Below are 19626 nucleotides of genomic sequence, written 5' to 3'. Positions count from 1 at the left end.
CATCTGGACTCGAGGCCTGCCTCGGCTCCCCTGGAGCCCACACTTCCCACCCCAGAGCACCTGGCCTGCCACTGCCTGGCTACACGACACCTCCCCCAAGGCTGCTGTCCGGCCACACACTGCCCACCTTCCAGGACCCAACAGTGCCTGGCACACAGAGGACACTCAAACCCCAAATACCATGGACTGGGTCAGCCCACACCAAACTGGCAGTCAGCGGCCGGGCCCCAGCCCGGCGTCCCTAGTCCCACCTGCATGAGCTCTGCCAGGTCACCTGCATCTCAGGACTCGGCTCCTCACCTGAGCACTGGGGATGAGACTGCCCCCTGCTCCCCGGCCTCTTCCGGCAGTGAATGGCCTCATGGCTATAAAAACGCCTTATAAATCCGAAAACTTCACCCACGGACAGGGGCCGACCTTGCTGTGTTGTTTCTACCACAGGGGAACAGCCCCAGGCTGGGGTCCCCGCCCCTCCATCCAACAAGTGCCCCTGGGCTCCTGCCCACACCACCTATCGGGCGAGGTGCTAAGACCACAACAAGATGGACGTGGGGCCCCTGCAGAGCTCATGCCGGGGGAGAGGAGAGACGTGTAAGAAATGAGCTATGTGAGGAAAGGAAATGCTGGGGGTCAGGGGTGCAGACTCAGGCCTGGCAGTTGGCAAGGTAGGAAAGCCTAGTGGTTGAGGGTACAGGCTCTGAAACCAAACAGGTGTGAACCCCAGCTCCACATCAGAGAAGCCGTGTGACCCGGGGCACGTTACTTAACCTCTCTGGGCCTCTGTTTCCTCAGTTGAAGAATGAGCTGGTAATGGTACCTAATACTCAGGGGCTTCACACAGAGGCTGGCACCCAGGGAGTGGCATCACTCAGGGTCACTCCAGCTGGCTCCAAACAGGAGGATGGACAGTCTGAGACACCTTGACATCAACAGGCTCTGGGGGACACGCTTCAAGTCCAGGGGTCCCAGTCTGACTTCCTGTCAGCCCCCAAAAGCCAGCTCTTCTCTTCCGTTGCTCCCTGGCCAAGAAAGCAGGGCCTGACGAAGGGTTGTAGAAGTGCTGGCCCCGTCCCAGGCCCTGCCCGGCCCTAAGGCACCCCCTCCCCAGGGGACCCGAGTGGTGGCTCCAGGGAGTCTGGCTGTTTCAGAAGAGGACGCTTCCCCAGCAGCCCGGGTCCCCCATTAAAGAGCGCCTCCAGCCGACTTCAAAGGGCTCCTCCTCCCCCCCGGATGGAGCCCGCGGGAGACAGATGCGGGAGGCCCGGGAGCAGGGAAGGGCAGACCCGGGAGGCCCCTGGCCCACACCAGCAGGGAGATGCGCAGGAGGTGGAGTCAGCCTGCCTACTGCAAGGATGGGGAGACTGAGGCCAGGGGAGGGGACGACTGGCCCCAGATGCATACGGCCCCACTGAGGGGCCAGGGGAAATGAGCCTCCCACACGGCTTGGACCAGGAAAACTCATACTGGCCCCGAAGCCACAGAGCCCTCTGGGCCTCAGTTTCCCCATCTGTGCAGAGAGCGGCTAGGCCCCAGGATCCTGGGCCTCTCCCTGCTCGTGACACCAGGAACCATCGACCCAAGTCAGCTGCATCTGAGGTAGTGAGACTGAATCGCTTCTGAGGGGCAGGGAAGGCCCCGAGCGGGGAGAAGGGCCTGGATCCTGGAAAACAAAGAGGCCCTCCTCAGGGCACTCTGGGTCGCCAGAGGTGGGCGGTGGCACCACCTACCGCATGTACCCCCTGGGGGCCTCCTGCTCCCCAAGAGCCAGGCCTGCCATGCTGCCACCTCCAATGGGCATGAGCTCCTCCCTGGGTCACCTCCAGCCGGGCCCAGGAGGATGCAAGAGGAGGGGGGTCTTGGGGGCCAGGCACACGGCTAAGAACTGGGGTACCTGCGACAAAGACTTCGAGTTGCTTCTCTTCCCTCAGGCACGGTCGCAGGGTAACTCCTCCCAGCGGTCACCAGGGTGGGGGGCAGACAGAGGCATACAGGGGAGGATGCAGAGAGGAGGGTGTCCCCCAGCACCGGCACCAGCGAGAGCGGGCGCAACGCAGAGTCAAGGGGGCGGGAAGGCTGCCAAGCGGATGACTCAGGAGCACACACTTGAGCCCCTCTTCTCCCGACCTTGAGGACCCCTGAAGGCGAGCCCTCACCGGGTGACGAAAGCCAAGGGGCTGTGAGGTGGGAGCGCTCTAAGCAGAGGGGTCTGCGCGGGCAAAGGGCAGGAGAGAGGCAAGCCAGTCCGCTGACCCGTGGACGGGCCGGCCCAGAGTGCACAAGAGGCCACAGAGGTAGGACTGGAGAGGGAGGGCAGGCCAGGACGGGAGGGCCACAGAGCCAGGAGACGGGGTTCAAACGTGACACCAGACAGGAGAAACGATGGACGTGTGTGAGAGGAACCCAGCAACCCCAGGGGCCTCTTCTCCAGGGCCCGAGCTCAGCCACGCCACCCCATCCTGACAACGGGGGGCTCAGTTTACCTCCCAGCACAGCACTTGGACACTCCAAAAACGCCCGTGAGATAGACCTGCCAGAAATCAGCAGACAGTGAGAGAACTGACCCCAGGTGTCCCGGGGAGAAGGGTCACCCAAGAGGAGCTGAGCCCACTTCTGGCCCAAGGCCTACCACCCACCCTCGCCCACACCTCACCCCTCCTACAAAGGCTTCGGGTGGGGATGGGGGCGTGGGGAAAACAGGAGAGCAGGGAATGAAGGTGCTTTGGCCCAGCAGGTCTGCGCCCAGGATTGGGCAAGGCCCCAGTCATGACGCGGCCGGTTGTGAAATCCGTGGGCAGCGGCAGGTCGAGCCAGATGCCGATGGCTGTTGGGTGGGCACCCTGCCACCCTCCTTGGGGGTGGGGGCAGGAGGAGCCCCGGGAAGGCTCGGCTGGGAGGGGTGGGGGCAGAGCTGCAGGGCCACCAGACAGGAGGGGCTGCCGGGACTCCCCACACACAGGCTGGGGGACTCCGGCCACGGCCGGGGACCCTCTAGGCCTGAGCTTGCTGGTCTACGTGTCTGGGAAGCATTTTTCACACATTTAACTTTCCCTGCAAACTACCTGCACACTGCCACGTTACAGATGAGCACACTGAGGGACAGAGAGAGTGACTGGCCCAAGGGCTACGGGCTACCAGAGAGGCCCCTCGCCCAGCCCTGCCCATCCTCACCTCCTGGGCTCCCCCCACCCAGGGATGTCCACCCTCCGACTCAAGGCAGGACGGGACAGAGGAGAGCCCCGAACACAACCACATGACAGAGATACTGACAAACACTTCCACTTGGGTGGCGTCTCCCCTGTGCCAGGCGCAGTACGTGACTCATTTATTTTATTTTTTCTAAATGAATGCTGAAATATTTTTTTTAACTTTATTTATTTATTTTTCCCCCCAAAGCCCCAGTAGTATGTCATAGGTGCATATCCTTCTAGTTGCTGTATGTGGGACTCGGCCTCGCATGGCCGGAGAAGCGGTGCATCGGTGCGCGCCCGGGATCCGAACCCAGGTTGCCAGCAGCGGAGCGCGCGCACTTAACCGCTAAGCCACAGGGCCGGCCCAGTCGTGACTCATTTAATCCTCTAGTGTCCCCCGTGTCCCTTCATTTAATCCTATAACCACCTGATACATTGGGGACCACGAGCAACCCATTTTACAGAGGCAAGAAACTGGGTCCATCCATTGGTCATCTCACACACTGCTAGGAGGAGGCAGAGTGGGGCTTGGACCCAGGCCACCACCAGAGCATCATCAGGCTCTGCCCAGAGGCAGGGGGCTGGACCCGATGACCTCCAGAAGACCCCTGCTTCTCTGGCTGGTGTTCAGATGTGGTGGCCTCATTCACTGAGCCAAAGTAACTCCCAGCTCTTGGCTACATAGGTCTTTTTAAAAATCACCATCAGCACTTCCCTCCCATCCCTGAGACCTGACCGCACGAAAGGCTGGAATCGGCCGCCCCGACTCAGGCGTTCAGTGTGACCCACTCTGCCCACTTCCTCAGAGGCCCCAGAACTCTCCCAGCCAGGTTAGGCATTGCTCTCCACCTGGGCAATGGGAGATGGAAAGCTGCCATCAGCTCAGTGAATGTGCCCCAGACCCTCTTCCTCCAGGACAAGAGGAGGGAAGAGAGGCACAGCACCGGGACGGGCCACCAGCCACCTCCTGATGACCCTAGTAATGGTGGGGCAGCAAGACACGGAACACCCAAAGGGCCGGATCATCCACCTCCCGGCTGAGGCAGCACGCAAGCACACGTCCAAGAACGCACAGCCCACCAGGGCGAGAGCCCGACTCAGCCCCAGCCACCCCGCAGCAGGCGCAGGCAAGGGGTCAGGCCAGGCGCGTGGGGCTCCCTCAGAGGAACCTGATTCCTCACTCCACGAGTGATGGCCACCCCCCCAACCCTCCAAAGCCACCCAGAGCCCCTGTTCAGCTGTGCCCCACCCAGCCTCTCCAAAGACGAGGCACAGGGTCCTGACCCCAACTCAGACCTCAAAGTGGCAGCTTTCCAGGAGAGGCAGCGCGTGCTGGTGGACGCCCCTGGGGACCGACTCGCTGTGTGACCCAGGACAAGACAGTGCCCCATGGGGCCTCTCTCTTCTCCTCTGTAAACTGGGGACAGATGACACCTACCACACAAGGCGGTGCGAGAGGCAGGGAATGGGTTAAACCAATAGTTACAAACTGTAAAGGGGGGTGCACATCCTCAAAGCAACATCAAGTTGGACCTTTGTCTCCTCTTGAAAAGCACCTTTGGCCTGTTTGGAGGCCCCACTCCTGCCCCATCCGACCGCTCGCTGCCTTGGCCCTCACTGCACCAACCCCCACTCCCGCAGGCCCACAGGAAGACTCCCTCTCCCCAGGCCCACCCCCACCTGCAGCCCCGGAAAACGGCCGCCACTGACAGCCACTTCTTTTCAATAAAATACCACTGGAGACTCTTCCTCCACCAAGTTCACACCTCCCTTCCGAGGGCCGAGAGTCGGGAACAATCCGAGAGGCTCCCTCCTCCACACCCGCCCCTCCCACCAGGAGCCGCAGGAAAGCCCCGAGCGCCCAGGGCCCATGGGGAGGTGGGAAGCCCGCTGCCCGGTCAGAAACGAAGGGCACAGAGAGCAGGGCTCCCGGGCCGCCACCTCCGCAGTCGCCTGCACTTCCTGCGGAGCCCGGCACCCGACACTTCCTCTCGTCTACCCGCCTTCCCTCTCAGCATCTTCTGTAGCCTTGTCCCAGGCAAAAATACACTCACGGAGTCACAGATTCAAGGTCCTATTCACACATTTGTTTTTCTAAGACGTTAAAGTAAGCACCTAACAAATTTTAAACACGTTTACCCATAGACAGGCTAAAACCATCTGAGGGCCCTGGTGGAGCAGGCCCCACTCTGAGAAACGCCGTCTAGTCACCTCTCATGTCGTCCACCTGCACGTCTGTGGCCCAGAGAGCGAGTGACGGCCCACGGTCACACAGCATTGCAGGCAGAGACGGCCCGCACTCCGGCCCCGCGTGCAGGCCTTGGGCCAGGGGCCCTCTCGCTCAGAGGCCTGGCCCTGCCCTCTGCTTCCTTCGTCCCACCTTCTCCCCTTCCCCAAGGGCTGGCCACGGAGGGAGCCCCCAGTGCCAGCTCTCCTGAACCCCATGTGGTGACATGCAAAGGGGTACCTGCGTTGCCCTGTGTCTGTGTACGTGTGTTTGGATGAGTGTGCAGAAAGATCCGGAAGGACCCATTCCCGATGGCCCACATCGGTCCCTGGGGCCTGACGTCAGGAGGGGCTGGAGGGAAAGGGAGACTATTCCATTTTCTTAAGGCTTCTCGGTTTTCTGTCTCCCTCTTGGGCGTGTATCACTTGCAGAGTTTGGTTTTGTTTATTTTATTTATTTTTTTTTGTGAGGAAGACCAGCCCTGAGCCAACATCCGATGGCAATCCTCCTCTTTTTGCTGAGGAAGACTGGCCCTGGGCCAACATCCGTGCCCCTCCTCCTCTGCTTTATATGGGACACCGCCACAGCATGGCTTGACAAGTGGTGCGTCGGTGCGCGCCCGGGATCCGAACCTGTGAACCCTGGGCCGCATGCACTCTGCTGTGGCGGCCCCTGTTTATTTATTTTTTTAATCTAACAAAATAAGTTCAACTGTCCTTCCCTCGCTAATTTTTACTTTCATTGAGAAAAGTAAAGTGTACTTGTAAAATTACAACCTTGAAAAGAAGTGGACACTTGAGTCTGTGGTTCGTGGAATTCTAGGCGGAACAAGCCAGGTGAACACCACCACAGTGATGACAGAACCTCTTGTCTGGCTGGGAAACTCCAGTGACAAGCTGTCTCTGGTCCTTACTCCAGGAGCTGCCTCACCCAGCTGTCTGCCCAGGAGGCTCCGAGAGACTCCCCCACCTCCAGCCCAGACCGTCCATCCACTCCCAGGCCAGGCGGGCCTCGTGGGGGGTCTGCCCAGCCGTCCCCTCAGGCCCAGGCCACCAGGACAGATGGCGCCACATCCCCACCCCCTGCTTTACCTGGCTCTCCTCCAGGGCCCCTTGGCAGCCAGGCCAGGGTCTGAGCCGGCTGGGAGGTGGCCCAGCCCACGCCAGTCCCTCCTCGGCCAGCGTTCAGGCTCACACATGTGAAGGTTCCTTCCACCGGCTACCTAACGAGAGTGAGTCACATCTGGGACCCACAACTTCCTGCCCCGGCGGCAGTGGCGGCAGCAGAAAGTCTAACGCTGAACCTCAGCTCAGCGCCACTCAGGGTGCGCAGGCGGGGCCCCCTCTCCCAGCCACAGCAGAGCCCTCAAAAGGAGTGGAGGGGGCTGTCAGGCCAGGCTCCTAGCTCCAGTGACTTCATGGAAATTGGAAGCTTTAAACTGCAACAATTTTCGAAAAGTAAAAATGAAACAAAGACCAAAAATCTGCATCAGAAGCCCCAGATGACTGCTGGATGTAGGCAGTAAATGCATCCTTAATGAGCAATTAGAAGCAAGAGCAGCCTGGCACGGAGTCTCACCCTGGCTCTGCCACACACACACACAGGCCCCGAGCCTGTCTTCCCACCCACGTTGTGAGGCCGCCTCGTCCATCTGTGAGGGGGGATGATCTGAGGTCAAAGGTCTCCAGTCTAGCCTGGTGCCTCTCCAGTTCACAGCTGCCTCAACGCTGCAGCCAGGCCAGAGTGGGGGGCCCAGGCCCATGCTTGCAGTTTCTATTCCCAACAGCCCGAGCCCCCGAGAACTTCGGCAGCCCTGGCCCCAGGAGGCCAGGAATCAAACCCCAGAGCCTCTTCTGCTTTGCCAGGCCTCAATTTCCCCACCGAGCTCCTGGGGTGCTCCCTGGTGAGGAGCAGACTAGGAAAGGCTGGGAAACAGGGAGTGGAGACCTCCCAAGACAGAGGGAGAACACACCCCCTGGTCCCCAGGGAGCCCTTCTGAGAGTGTGACATGGGATCCTGGGATCACTTCCTATCTTTTATCCTGACAGTAAACCCTACTGTTTGGTAACAAAGAGGGGGCAGAGCCTGATGTTCCCAGCTGACACTCCTGCTGCCCCAGGCCTCTCTTCCAGCTCTTTCCTCAGAGGAGGCAGTGGTCAGACGCTGACCTGCTGACCTGCTGCACTCCTGCCCCCAACCCCGACCTCAAAGTCCCAGCAGGCAGGGCCTGCGCACACAGGCTAACGTGCCCTGTGATCGGCATCCAGACACTGATCGTGTGCAGGCACACAGCCTCATGTGATTCCCCATCCGCCCCATGAGGAGGGTCTTGCTATTATCCCCCTTCCATAGAAGAGGAAACTGAGGCTCAGAGAGGCCACTCACTTGCCCAAGCACCCACAGCTAAGAAAAGGCAGAGTCAGGATTCAAACTCAGGTCTCTGACTCTACAATCCATGCTCTCAACCACTCATGCCATGACCCTCCCGGAGCAAGGAAGGCTTCCCTGGGGCCAGGCTGCTCCACATCCCACCGTGCCCTCCTCAGCAGGGCGCCCTCACCCGAGGTCTCCAAGCCCTGGCACTCAGCGCTCCCAAACCTGCAGGGCAAACTCCCCCAAAGGACGGGCAGCCTCAGGCTTCCTCGGCCTCAGACGGGAAAGACTGGTTTCCGCTTGCTCAAGGTGCCAGGGTACACAGCACAGCCCTTGCCCTTTCCTGTCCCACTCAGAACAGCCGGCCTCCTCCCTGTGGGCAGGACCCCTCTCAGGGGCTGGGGACACACACGGCACTTGGACACAGCCCGTGTCATGCAAGCTCCCAGGATAAGACACGCCCACTGAAGGCATGGCCCGGAAATCTGGGAGAAGCATCCATGAAGGTGAGATCCACGGTCTGGAGCTCAGGGGAGAGAGCCCTCACCCACCTGGAGAAGGTTCAAGGCCTCCCTGGAGGAGGGGCCCAAGTCGAGGTGTCCCAGGCCGAGGAGAGGCCCCGACCAATCCCTGACTCGTGCCTGGGAGCCACAGGCCACAGAGTGTGGTGAGGCCGTGAAATAGTGGGCAAGAAGGAGGAAAACTGCAGCAAAAACAAGGCAGGCAGCGTTGTCAGTCAGCCAAGGGACAAATAACACGGAGTGCTGAGCAAACAGCTTGGCCCGTTCTACAAACCCAGATGTCGAGCGGTCCCCCTTGGGAAGAAACCCTACAGCTCCCCTGTGTTTCCAACTCCAGGCAGGCTTCTGGGAGGGCGTGTGGGCAGGGAGACGACCGTCTGTGCCACAGTCACCGGCTCCCCACGCCCCAGGGGAGCCCTGAGAGGAGTCTGCTCACCCAGGCCGGCGACTCATCCCAACCCAGCCCCTCGTCCCAGTGGATGAAGGGGCTTCAGAGCTCTGCAGGCAGAGCCCCCATCAAGTGACCCTGACCAAGTGACATGACCTTGCAGCTCAGGGAGCCCGTGTGTAAAGTGAGGACATCACCCAATCCCTGGGAGGCTGGGAGGGTCCAGTGAGAAGCGTGTGAGGCACAGAGGAGCAGCTCAGTTAGAGCCGGCAGACGAGGCGGCCAGGCGGATGGTGCTCTCAGGGCCAGGCCCCAGGCCCTGGCTCCAGCGCACACTCGCCCTGGCCAAAGACCTTCCATGGCTTCGCGGGCCTCCTGAGTCACGTCCTGGTCCTCCTCCCCACCCCCACACCTGGTCACTCGTCCTTCCCTCCTAATCTCCCCGCCCCACTCTCCAGCTGCCCCACTCCTCACGCCTTGGCTCAGGCCTTTCTGCGACCTGGGATGGTCACCCTGCCATTGCTACTCATCCCGCCAAGACAACTACAAGTGCCACCACTGCTAGGAAGCCTTCCCCAATGCCCCGTCATCATCTCCTCTGGGCCACAGCGCCACAGGCCTCTCCAGAGAGGACATACGGTGTTAGCCGTCTTCCGCAGCGTCCATGTACACTCTGGCAACGGCTCCCTGTTCCTGTGGAGAACCAGCCCTCTGGGGTGGGCTTGTGATCAGCATCCATTGAGGAATGGGCGTGTGACGCAAGCTGGCCTAATGAGATGCAAATCTGGGAATTTCGTTGGCACTATGGGGCAAAAGGTGATCGCAGGGCACGTTAGCCTCTGTGCGCGGGCCCTGCCTGCTGGGAGCTGGGAGCTGCTGGGCCACCTTTGCCACTGTGGTCATCAGCCTCCAAGATGGCCTCCAACGACCCTTGCCTCCTGGTGTTCGCGCCCTCATACAGTCTCCTCCCACACTACCTGGGTGACCAACAAAATCCTGCAGAAGTCAGCATGTATGACTTCTGAAGTTATGCAGGACATCGAGGATTCCACCACGCTCCCTCCTGGGTCAGTCGGGAGAAGCCACCACCAGGTGGTGAGCACCCTCCAGCAGCCCTGCGGCCAGATCCCCGTTGCGAGGAGCCAGGGCCTCCTGCGAACGGCCAGCACCAACTGCCACCCATGGGCCTGAGCCACCTTGGAAGCAGATCCTTCAGCCCCACTAGAGACTGGACCCACTCGCCATCGCTGGAGCACCCCTGCCTGCTCAGGAGCGACCGAGGGTCGCCTTTTCTCTTCCACCAGACCCACCTCTCCCCAGCACCAGGCACTCAAGGGGCCCTCAGGACATTTCTGCCAAATTGGTCTGCACCCCGATTCTCCCACTAAGAACTCAGCAGAAACACAGCAACCACTCGGCACAGGCAGCAGTGCTGAGTCCCCCTGGCGCTCACCCCACCTGGGAGGACAGAGCAGGCTGCCCCCCTCATCCTGGCCCCCAGCTCTTTCACGCTGAGCCGGGAGAGCTGAAGTGAGAGCCCGGCGGAGGGAGCCTCGCTTGGGCAGGCAGAGCCTGTGGTCCCGTCACTCACCCTCCTCCCAGATTGATTTTTCACGCTGCGGGGCTGCATTCCTATGCATCCACTCACCTCCGGCCCCCCTGCCTTCATCTCTCCCCGGCTGTGGCTCAGGGATGTACTCGGATCCTCTCCTTTCCCGGGCGGGGAGCACACGGAGATGCTCCGGCTGACCTCTTCACACAACAGGCAGGAAACCGGGTTTCCAGAGGGGAAGGGGCTGACTGAGGTCGTGCAATGGGTTACAGGCCATAGGACAGAACCGGGGCCTTCTCACTCCTGATCAGTGCTGGTCCTAAGGGGTGACTTGGGGTGAGCCTCAAAGCCACTCCAAATAAACACATGTGCTGAGTAAACAGTATCTTTGCTATCAAACCCAGTTCCCCTTGGCCACTGCCCCTCCTGGGTGGAAATCGAAATTGCTGCTGCTTGCCCCAGTTCCAATGCCAGAACAACACGACATCATGGTGGTGGTACAGCCCGAGGGAGGGCAGGGGGCTGGCTCCCACGACCCCCACGGCCCCAGCCTCTGCCAGGCCTGGGCAACAGGGTTTTGGAGAAGGAAAGGGGCAGCCAGGGTCACAGTATGTTGAGTCACAGCAGAAAATCCTAAAAGAACAGATGTGAAAGCAACTCCCCTGCCAACCAAAAGTCCTGATTTCCTTTGAGAAACTTGGCAGCTGGGCCACACCAGCAGCCGCCTGTCCTTCCCCACACCCCGCCCGGTGCGAACCACGGAGGGGCAGGGAGACACCCACGCCCCTCGCTACAGAGCCTGGGACGGGGAGATGCCACAGCGCGAAACTCGCAGCCCCCAGAACAGCACGCGCAGTGCCATCTCTTTTTCATTTAACAATATCACAGATGTGCGTATATTTTTTCGCACACAAGAAAATCGAGAAAAACATAATCCAAATCTTAGGAGTTATCACCAAGTGATAGAATTTAGCACAGTTTTAACTTCATATTTGTCTCCTCGTTTATGTCTGTTTTCCAATTTTCTCTAACAAGAATACACTCCCCACATAATCAACAGATAGCTAGTAAAGCAACTACTATGAAGAAAAAGGAGAAATAAGGAAAAACAAAGGCCTGAGACAGGAAGTTCTCCACCCAGCGCCAAACTCAGCCCCACTTGTAACCAGGCGAAAATGGAAGCTTCGTATGATAATTAAAAATACTACCACCTTAAAGCCATTGAAAATCGATGGCTGCGAGCATTACAAGACAGTCCACCAGGCAAGGCGAGCACCCCAGGAGAAGTTTGCAACCCCATCTCCAATGCGCTCTTGTGCGAAAAAAATCAAAACCGACCAAGACCAAGCCTCCAGATACAACTACCAATTTCTACGAGGTTCAGGGGATAAGGAAAGCGTCACCCATTATAGGAGGCTCTACTATAGGGAAAGGGACCCAGAGTCAAAAAAAACATGGCACAAGAGAAGGAATACCAATCCTACAGACGAAAGGAGACGTGAGAAATACATCACGCAATCTCATTATGCAGACTTCATTCGGATCCTGATTTTTAAAAACTAAAAAAAATATATATTTGGCGTAGAGGGATGCACTTATATAGTGACTGATAAACAACAATGTACAACAAAAATTTCACAATAAAAAAAATCTGAAAAAAAAAGAAAAAGAAAAAAATATATATATATTTATGTTGATGTTTATGAAACAATTGGAAATTTGAACACTGAAAGGATAGAGCTGTTAGCTGTGGTGGCTAAGGGAGGGATGTGGGCTGGGGGGATCATGCTATTCTGTCCTCCTCTGTGTATGTTCCCTTTTTCCACAATGAAATGTTGACCCATTGTCACTGTAAGAGCTCTGGCATCTGCTGTCTCTTTTGAGGCAAGGAAGGGACAGATGAGGAATGTGCGGCCCGAGAGGGAAGGCGACTCACCTGAGGTCTCAGAGCTGGTAAGACAGAACCGGCCTCGACCCTCCTCCCAGCTGGAAGCCCACCCCACCGCCAAACCCCGCAGGGCGCGCTCCCAACCTGCACACGGAGCCTCGAGCATAGCATGGATGGGCAAAGACGACTCCAGGGCCCTGTGCAGGAAGCTCGGGAGGCCGCAGGGCTCCGGGGCCCGGGGCCCGCCATCGCCTACCAGCATGGGGCAGAGGCCACCTCCTCCTCCGCCTCCTCTGCCGCCTCCCTCACAGGAGCTTAACGGCTTCCAGTACCAGCCTGGACGGCGGCATCTTAACCCCTCTCCTGGCAAAGCCCTCTGGTGGGAGCCCCTCCCCGTCTCATCCTCTGACCGCAAAGCAGTTTGTCGGGGAGCGGAGAGCTCTCGGCGCCCAGGACCTCCACACCCCAGACGCGCCCCACCGCAAACCCGCATCCAGTCTGCGGGCACCACACATTGAGAAGTGGGCGCATCTTAATTCACCCTAAAGGAACAATCCCCAGTGCACACGAAGACTGGGCTCCCGGCTCCCCCGTGCAGCGCTCTAGCTGCAGAAAACTGCAAACAACCTACATGTCCAGCGAGAGGGGACAGAGAAAACGAACCAGGGCTGCTCGTGCACCACGCGCTGGGCGAGCCTGTGCCTGGGAACCCGACAGCTCCACTCACAAAGCCCGGGGCAAGCTGCACACACAGGACTTGCCCTAGACGACAACAAGGAAAGCTGTGATGCTCAACTTCTTTCTCTTGTCATACGTTAAAAAAAAAAAAAAAAGAAAGAGGGGCCGGCCCCGTGGCTTAGCGGTTAAGTGCACGCGCTCCGCTGCTGGCGGCCGGGGTTCGGATCCCGGGCGCGCACTGACGCACCGCTTCTCCGGCCATGCTGAGGCCACGTCCCACATACAGCAACGAGAAGGACGTGCAGCTGTGACATACAACCACTGGGGCTTTGGGGGAACAAAAAATAAAATAAAATAAATAAAAAAAAAAGATAGTCATCTGGAAGTCACTGGAACCCAGTATGTTAATAGGTTACTTCAAGAGTACAGATTCTGGGGCCGGCCCTGTGGCTTAGCGGTTAAGTGCGCGCGCTCCGCTGCTGGTGGCCCGAGTTCGGATCCCGGGCGCACACCGACGCATCGCTTCTCCGGCCACGCTGAGGCCGCGTCCCACATACAGCAACTAGAAGGACGTGCAGCTATGACATACAACTATCTACTGGGGCTTTGGGGGGAAAAATAAATAAAATTATTAAAAAAAAAAGAGTACAGATTCTAGTTTTTTTCCCCATTTTATTGCTTATGTTTCCTGGTTTTTCTATAATAAATGTGAATTATTTCTGTGATTAACACAAAATTAAAGCCATTTAAAAATAAGGAATGAGCTGACTTTTTCTCCTCCCGGAGCCTTGGCCCGGGAGGCAGAAGCTACCTGGCTGTGGGACCCCTGAGGGTCCCCTCGCCCCTCTGAGCCTCCGTTTCCCCATCTGTCGTACACCAAACTCACCAAGTCGAGCTCTTCCCACCATCCTCACGGAGCCTGTTCCCGTTCTGTGAGATGGGGACTATAAGGCTCACCTACAAAGCCACATGAACAACGCCTGCCCAGCCCTGCCTTCCCCCATCCCATGGACAGGCACGCCCACCCCCGCCTTCGGCCATTCCTTCATCACTCGGGCACCTACTGACCCTGCACCAGGCTGGTGGGGAACGAGGGGCATCTCATTTCACCCCAAGCCCTGGGACGAAGCAGCCCTCACGGCCACAGATGCAGAGCTCCGCCCTGCTCGAGGCCCACTCACCAGCCCCTCTATCCTTCTGACCACTCTCCAGGAAGGCTACGTCCCCATTTTACAGAGGAAGAACCAGAGGCTCAGAGGGGAGAAAGGACCGCCCACCTACATACTCCAAAGCAAGATGAAGATTGCAGCCTGGGGGCCCCTGTGCCAGTGCCTCCCACGCCCTCCCCCTGGGTGGTCAGCCAACCCTCCTCCCGCACCCCTGCTGAAGAGCCAGGCGCCCGGCGTACAGCTGCAGCGGGGAGTGAGGGAGGACTGGGAGTACGACAGGACATGGCAGGCTGCAGCCACGAAGCTTCAGGTTCCTCTGCCTCCTCCCTGCAGCCACACACACACACAGCAGGTGCTCAGGGACAGGCTGAGCGAAGGAGGTGCACTGCAGCCTCCTCTGGATGGAGGAGCAGGTGGGCAAGGGCAGAGACCAGACGGGCATCGTGCAGGGGGACAGGAAGCACGCAAGCCTTGGGGTCTGGCACCCTGGGATCAGGCGTGGCATGGCACTTCCCCAGGACAGCACACTCAGGGCCCACAGAGGCCAGACAGGACATCACCCACTGAGGCTGGCTGGCCAGGAGGGGACTGGGGCACACTGGAGGCCCACGCCCTGCGTAAAGAGGAGCTGCCACAGAGCTTTGGCCAGTAGCTGCCAGGCTAGAACGCGGCCAGCGCTGTAAGCCTTCTGAGTCAGCAAAGGAAACCATAAACCTGGGGTTTCATGTAAAATCTCACTGTTTTCAGATGTTGGCAATTAATCCAAAATAAATTTTAAGCAGCTCTCCTATCAGTGCTCAGACTCACTGCTGTGTGGCCCTGAGCAAACCAGTAAACCTCTCTGGGCTTCAACTGTGTCATCTGTAAAGTAGAAAAATAACACAGGTTATTTTTCTGTGACAGTGACATAAGACACACTTTGCCCATACTTATGATAATAGAAAGCAACAGTAACAATAATAGCTGGTGTTCACTGAGTGCCAGGCACTGTTCTAAGTGACATGAATTACTGTCATTTCATTCATACCATTAGATAGGCTTTTTTCTGACCCTTGTGTTTTGAAACAATTTCAAACTTTCAGAAAAGATACAAGAAAAGTACAAAGAACTCTATGCATTTCATCCAGACTTGCCTATCTGCACCACTTTGCCTCTTTTTTATCTGTCTGTATATCTGTTTCTCTTTAACAGTCGAGCGTGGACTGCTCATACTGCGTCCCTCTACCCCCTGAATACTTCAGTGTTTATTTCCTAAGAACAAGGACCCATATAAATAGTTATCAGGTCATTTCATCTCGACACAATACTTTAATCTACAGTCCACATCCAGTTTCATCAACTGTCCCAATAATGTGCTTTATGCAATTTTTTTCGGCCTAGGTTCACATACTGCATTTGGTTGTCATGTCTCTGCGGTCTCCTTTAATCTGGAACCATTCCTTGGCCTTTGAGATAAGTATTCTTATTGTCTCTATTGTATAGATGAGAAACTGAAGCTCAGAGAGGTTGAAGCACCAGCCCAAAGTCACACAGCGAGGAAATGCTGAGCTGGGACTCAAGCCCGGAGGGTTCCCTCCAGACCGTGTTCTTGTCCTCCAGGCGGAAGCTTGCAAATAACAGCCTTTGTTGTTAATAACTGAAAACAGCGGCTCCCTCTGCACACAGCTGGACGGCTGCTTACAGCCACCTCTCTCAGCAGGTGGTCATTAACTGAACGAGTGGCCTCCTCGTGTGGACACGCTGGCTGGGCTGGGCCTTCTGCCGCCAGCTCCCCACACCTGCCAATGGCCCCTGCCCAATGCCCACCACCTCACCCTGCGGGGCCCCATTAGCCCCCTCTATACAAGCTGGGGGGCAGCAAGGGCAGCGGAGGCCTGGGGGCGACCACGGCCCCTGCCTTTCTTTCTCCCCTCTTAACGTGACAGTCCAGGCTCAAACGCCAATGCCCAAAAAGCAGAGGAAGGCCAACGCTCCCAACAGAGCCTGAAGTCGGAAGGGCCCCCAGGCCACGTCCAGCACTGAAGGGGCCCGTGAGGTCAGCTGTCCAAGAGGGGCTGAGCACTTTCTAAGACACATGACCGGGTTGCACTGGAGGGAAGGGTTCACAAGAAGGAACAGCAAGGGCAAGGGCTGGGAGGTGGGCATGGAGTTCCCACAGGGAGAGGGGAGCCCTCTCTAGAGGCCCGGAGACCTACTGCCAATTCCAACCCAGGCCAGGCAGCACGAGCTTAGAAAACCACGCTCTTTGGTTCCCAAACGGGGGTAGCTCAGGGCCTAGAGGCTGCTGCCAACCCTGACGCCATCACCCCCCGCCGGGTGTCCCTCCTGAGAGGGGCCACCATCACCCCTGGCTCCCGTCCACCCTCTGGCCAGCCGCCATCAGACAGCTCTCCAACGGCTGGTCCTGAGCCACGGGTACCAGCAGACGCGCAGGGGGAGAGCAACACCACCAACGAGAAGCTCTGCAACAGACCAGTTAGGAGTCATCTCCTAATGGCCTCCAGGCCATTCTATTAGGTTTTGAGGCTACTTTGTGCTGAAATATCTCAAAATCTTTGGACATTCCCTTTAGATACTCTATTAAATTCAGAAGTTTACATCAGCCTCCAGACCTCACCTACAAACACAATTCCAAATGTCAGAAGCTGCAGAACTTCTCTTGAAACTTTTCCAGAACAAAAAAAGAATAAAGTTTTGCTTTTCTTCCTCATCGTAGACAATTTTGAAAACACAGAAAGCATGACTAAATAAGAAAATTATCTATCAACAAAGTCCCCAAAGATACTCCAATGAAGACCCCTCCCCATGCGTCCTTCTCTGGTGCCCAGCGTACAGGCTGGCCTGCCTGCTGTGTGAGCCTCTCTCTACAGAAGTGCTCGGGGTCAAGGTACAACTACTTTGTGTCCCCTATCGGCCAGCGGGCTCACGAGGGCAGGGACCACGCCTAGCCCGTCTCTCTGGCCCCTGCCCAGGGAGAGGCAGGCCACTCGGGGCTCCCTTGCTGGAGTCAGCCACGGAGTCACATAATCCAGCAGGTTCCCATCAGCAGTCCCTTTGCGTCCAGCTACAGAGGAAGGGGATCCAAGAGGTGTGGGGTCAGCAGCAAAGCCCCAGGGTGTCCCCAGGCACGGGGTAGGAACAGGATGAAGAGAGAGGTGGGCAGGTGGATGTGCGGGCAATGTGTTTCGTCCTTGGGGGGGCATTTAATGGGCCCATGTGAGACTCTGCCTGCTGGGGTGGGGGCTCAGGCTCCCCGATGTAGACTCAGACTCCACCAGAACCATGTCAGAACAGGACGGGAAGACCAGGCCCAGGCCCCAGGTCCAGCTCCAGGCCTATCTCGCCGTAAGACCTTTGACAACCTCAGCTTTCTCACCTGTAAACGGGGCTGATCATTCCGGCCCTGCCTAACTCACAGGATCAAACTATACAAGGGACAGGCCAGGGCTTTGTAAGCCACCTGGTCTCAGAAGTTAGGGGACTCCCTGGGAGGGCCCAGCAGGCCCCACGTCTGCCTGCGCTTCTTGATAAAGGCCCAAGAGCACCCACTCCTGAAAGCCCCAGGGCATCAAGCGCCTGTTCGGCTGATGAGAGAAGAGGACTCAGAGTCTGACAATCTCAAACATTCAGCACAGGGGGACCCAGCTCGCCATGCATGAGGCTGCCCACCTCTGCTCCGCAGGCCCAGCTGGCCCTCCTCTGGGGCCTCCTCACCACACGAGGGTCTGCCCCCCTAGCCCCAGGACCACAGTGGACAAGCTCCCCACTCCTACGAGGGCACCTGCCCACATGCGAAAGCAGCGACTGAATGCCAGAGCTCCCTCATCTCAGAGCCCAAGGCTCCTGCCTGCCAAGTCCTCCGCCTCATGCCCCGAGACCACTGCAGTCCTGTTGGTAATTCATTCATTCATTCATTCATTCATTCTTCTGTGGAGCATCATCCTGGACCAGGTCTGAGGGGACTTCGGCAAGTGATGAGGGACCCGAACCTAAGACTGGTCCAGATCTGGCCATTCTAGGCACAGCCCAACCACACAGGGCAGCTGTGGTCCTCATCTTAAAGGCTCTGCTTCTAGTAATGGGTCCAAATTCTCATTTCCAGCCTTGGCTCTGGGACTCAGAAAGAACATGAGTTCTTGGCCTTTGAGAGAGACCAAGATACAAACCGGGAGAGGGAATGCATCCAAGCCACACTGAGACAGGCTCCAGCATCCTTCCCCGTCAGGCTCAGGCACCACCTTGCCCACCTCCTTCATGTGAAAGGTTAGTTCCGGTTTCCGCCAATTGGGTCCAAGTCAGGGGCGATGCCTTGCTCACTCTCCCATCCGCACACCGGCCCTTTACCTGGTGAGGGGTCCTGCTCACTGTCACCTCTTGTTGGATTGCTCCCAACCCCAACCCCTAGTCTTGCCCTCACTGAGCCGAGTTCTCCCTTGGAGCTGTTTTTACTTTTAACAGGCTATACTGACCCCCCGAGGCCCCCGCCTTGTCCAAGTCCGGGAGAGCTGACATACCAACCCCTCTCCTCCGTCATAAGCCAACCGGCTTCCCAAGAGAGTGGCCCCGGGGTGAGGGGGCCGGGGGGCACAGGGCCGCGCCCCTCTGTCACATCTCAGTCTTGTCATCGGGAAGGTGGGGTGGGCCCCGGTTCCGGCCAGGGCACTGGGGCCTCTCCCGCAGCGCGTGAGGGGCGGGGGCCAGGGGCCGCGGGAGGGGGCGTCTGAGAAGACCCACCCCAAACCTCGCAAGGAGCAGGAGCGAGAGTGCGAGGGGGGCGGCGCAGTCCGCGGGTCTGGGGGCCCGGCGGCCGGCACCCGCCTCCACCCCCCCACCCCGAGGCCCCGCAGCGCCCCTCCGCCTGGGTGGGGCCGGGCGGCGCGCGGCAGGAACCCAGGCCCCCCCGCAGGCCCCCACGACGCGGGGGCCCGAGCCCGCGAGGGGCGGGCGCGCCCCGGCCCGACCCCCGCGCCCCGGCCCCGGCCGCCCTCCCGCCGGGTCCCGCCCGCCGCGCTCACCTGCCGCCGCGCCCGCCGCCGCCTCCTCCGCCGGCCGAGTGGCCGCGCCGCCGCGGGCGGGACCCGGCTGTGCGCGCGGGGGCGGCGGAGCGGCCGCAGGCGCCCCCCGCTGGCCGCCCGGCCCGGCGCCCCCACCGGGCCGCGGGGCCCACCCCGCCCCCATCCGGGCGCCGCTCGCCCCCGCGCGGCGCGATCTTCCCCAGAAGTGTCGAGGACGCGCCAGCACCCCGCGTCCACCGCCGCCTCCCGCGCCCTGTGGACGCGGCGGCGAGCGCCCCGGAACGCGAGCAGGAGCTAAAACCCTGTCAAGAAAAATGTTTTTCTCCAAGTCACCCACGTGTTTGGAGGCGCCAGGTGGTGCCCCACCTCCAGAGGGAAACACTTTCTGGCAAACTCTTGGAGCTCTTCCCACTCCAGCTCCCCCTCTTCCAGTAATGCCCCCGTTTCTAGAAGGATCCATAGACTTGGGGCAAGATGAGAGAAGCTTAGGTGGAAACCTTCAGTCTCTCTCCGGCCTACAGGTCCTAGGGGGTGCAGAGGTGGCAGCCTCCCCCAGCACCCGTGTAAGTCGGGCCTTTATTGACCCGTCTTCACTGGCACCTGGAAGACAGCCTAAGAAAGAGGTAT

General features: G+C 58.8%; 1 protein-coding gene across 2 annotated transcripts in view; it reads right to left on the bottom strand.

Moving 5' to 3' along the window:
- Nucleotides 1-19049, bottom strand: part of ADCY7 (adenylate cyclase 7) — a 63666-nt gene extending 44617 nt beyond the window's left edge. Inside the window, exon 1 of one of the 2 annotated variants that reach the window (XM_058527776.1) lies at nt 19000-19049. The gene's annotated coding sequence lies outside the window, so the exon portion shown is untranslated. Of the gene's footprint in view, nt 1-6506; nt 6622-18999 lie in introns of those variants that run through there. The other variant, XM_058527774.1, reaches the window with a different exon arrangement.
- Nucleotides 19050-19626: the final 577 nt, after the last annotated feature.

This window comes from Diceros bicornis, chromosome 32 (genome assembly GCF_020826845.1).
Source record: "Diceros bicornis minor isolate mBicDic1 chromosome 32, mDicBic1.mat.cur, whole genome shotgun sequence".
NCBI classification, from domain to species: domain Eukaryota; kingdom Metazoa; phylum Chordata; class Mammalia; order Perissodactyla; family Rhinocerotidae; genus Diceros; species Diceros bicornis.
Note: the sequence above shows the minus strand (reverse complement) of the source record. Positions and strands in the feature narration are given on the sequence as shown.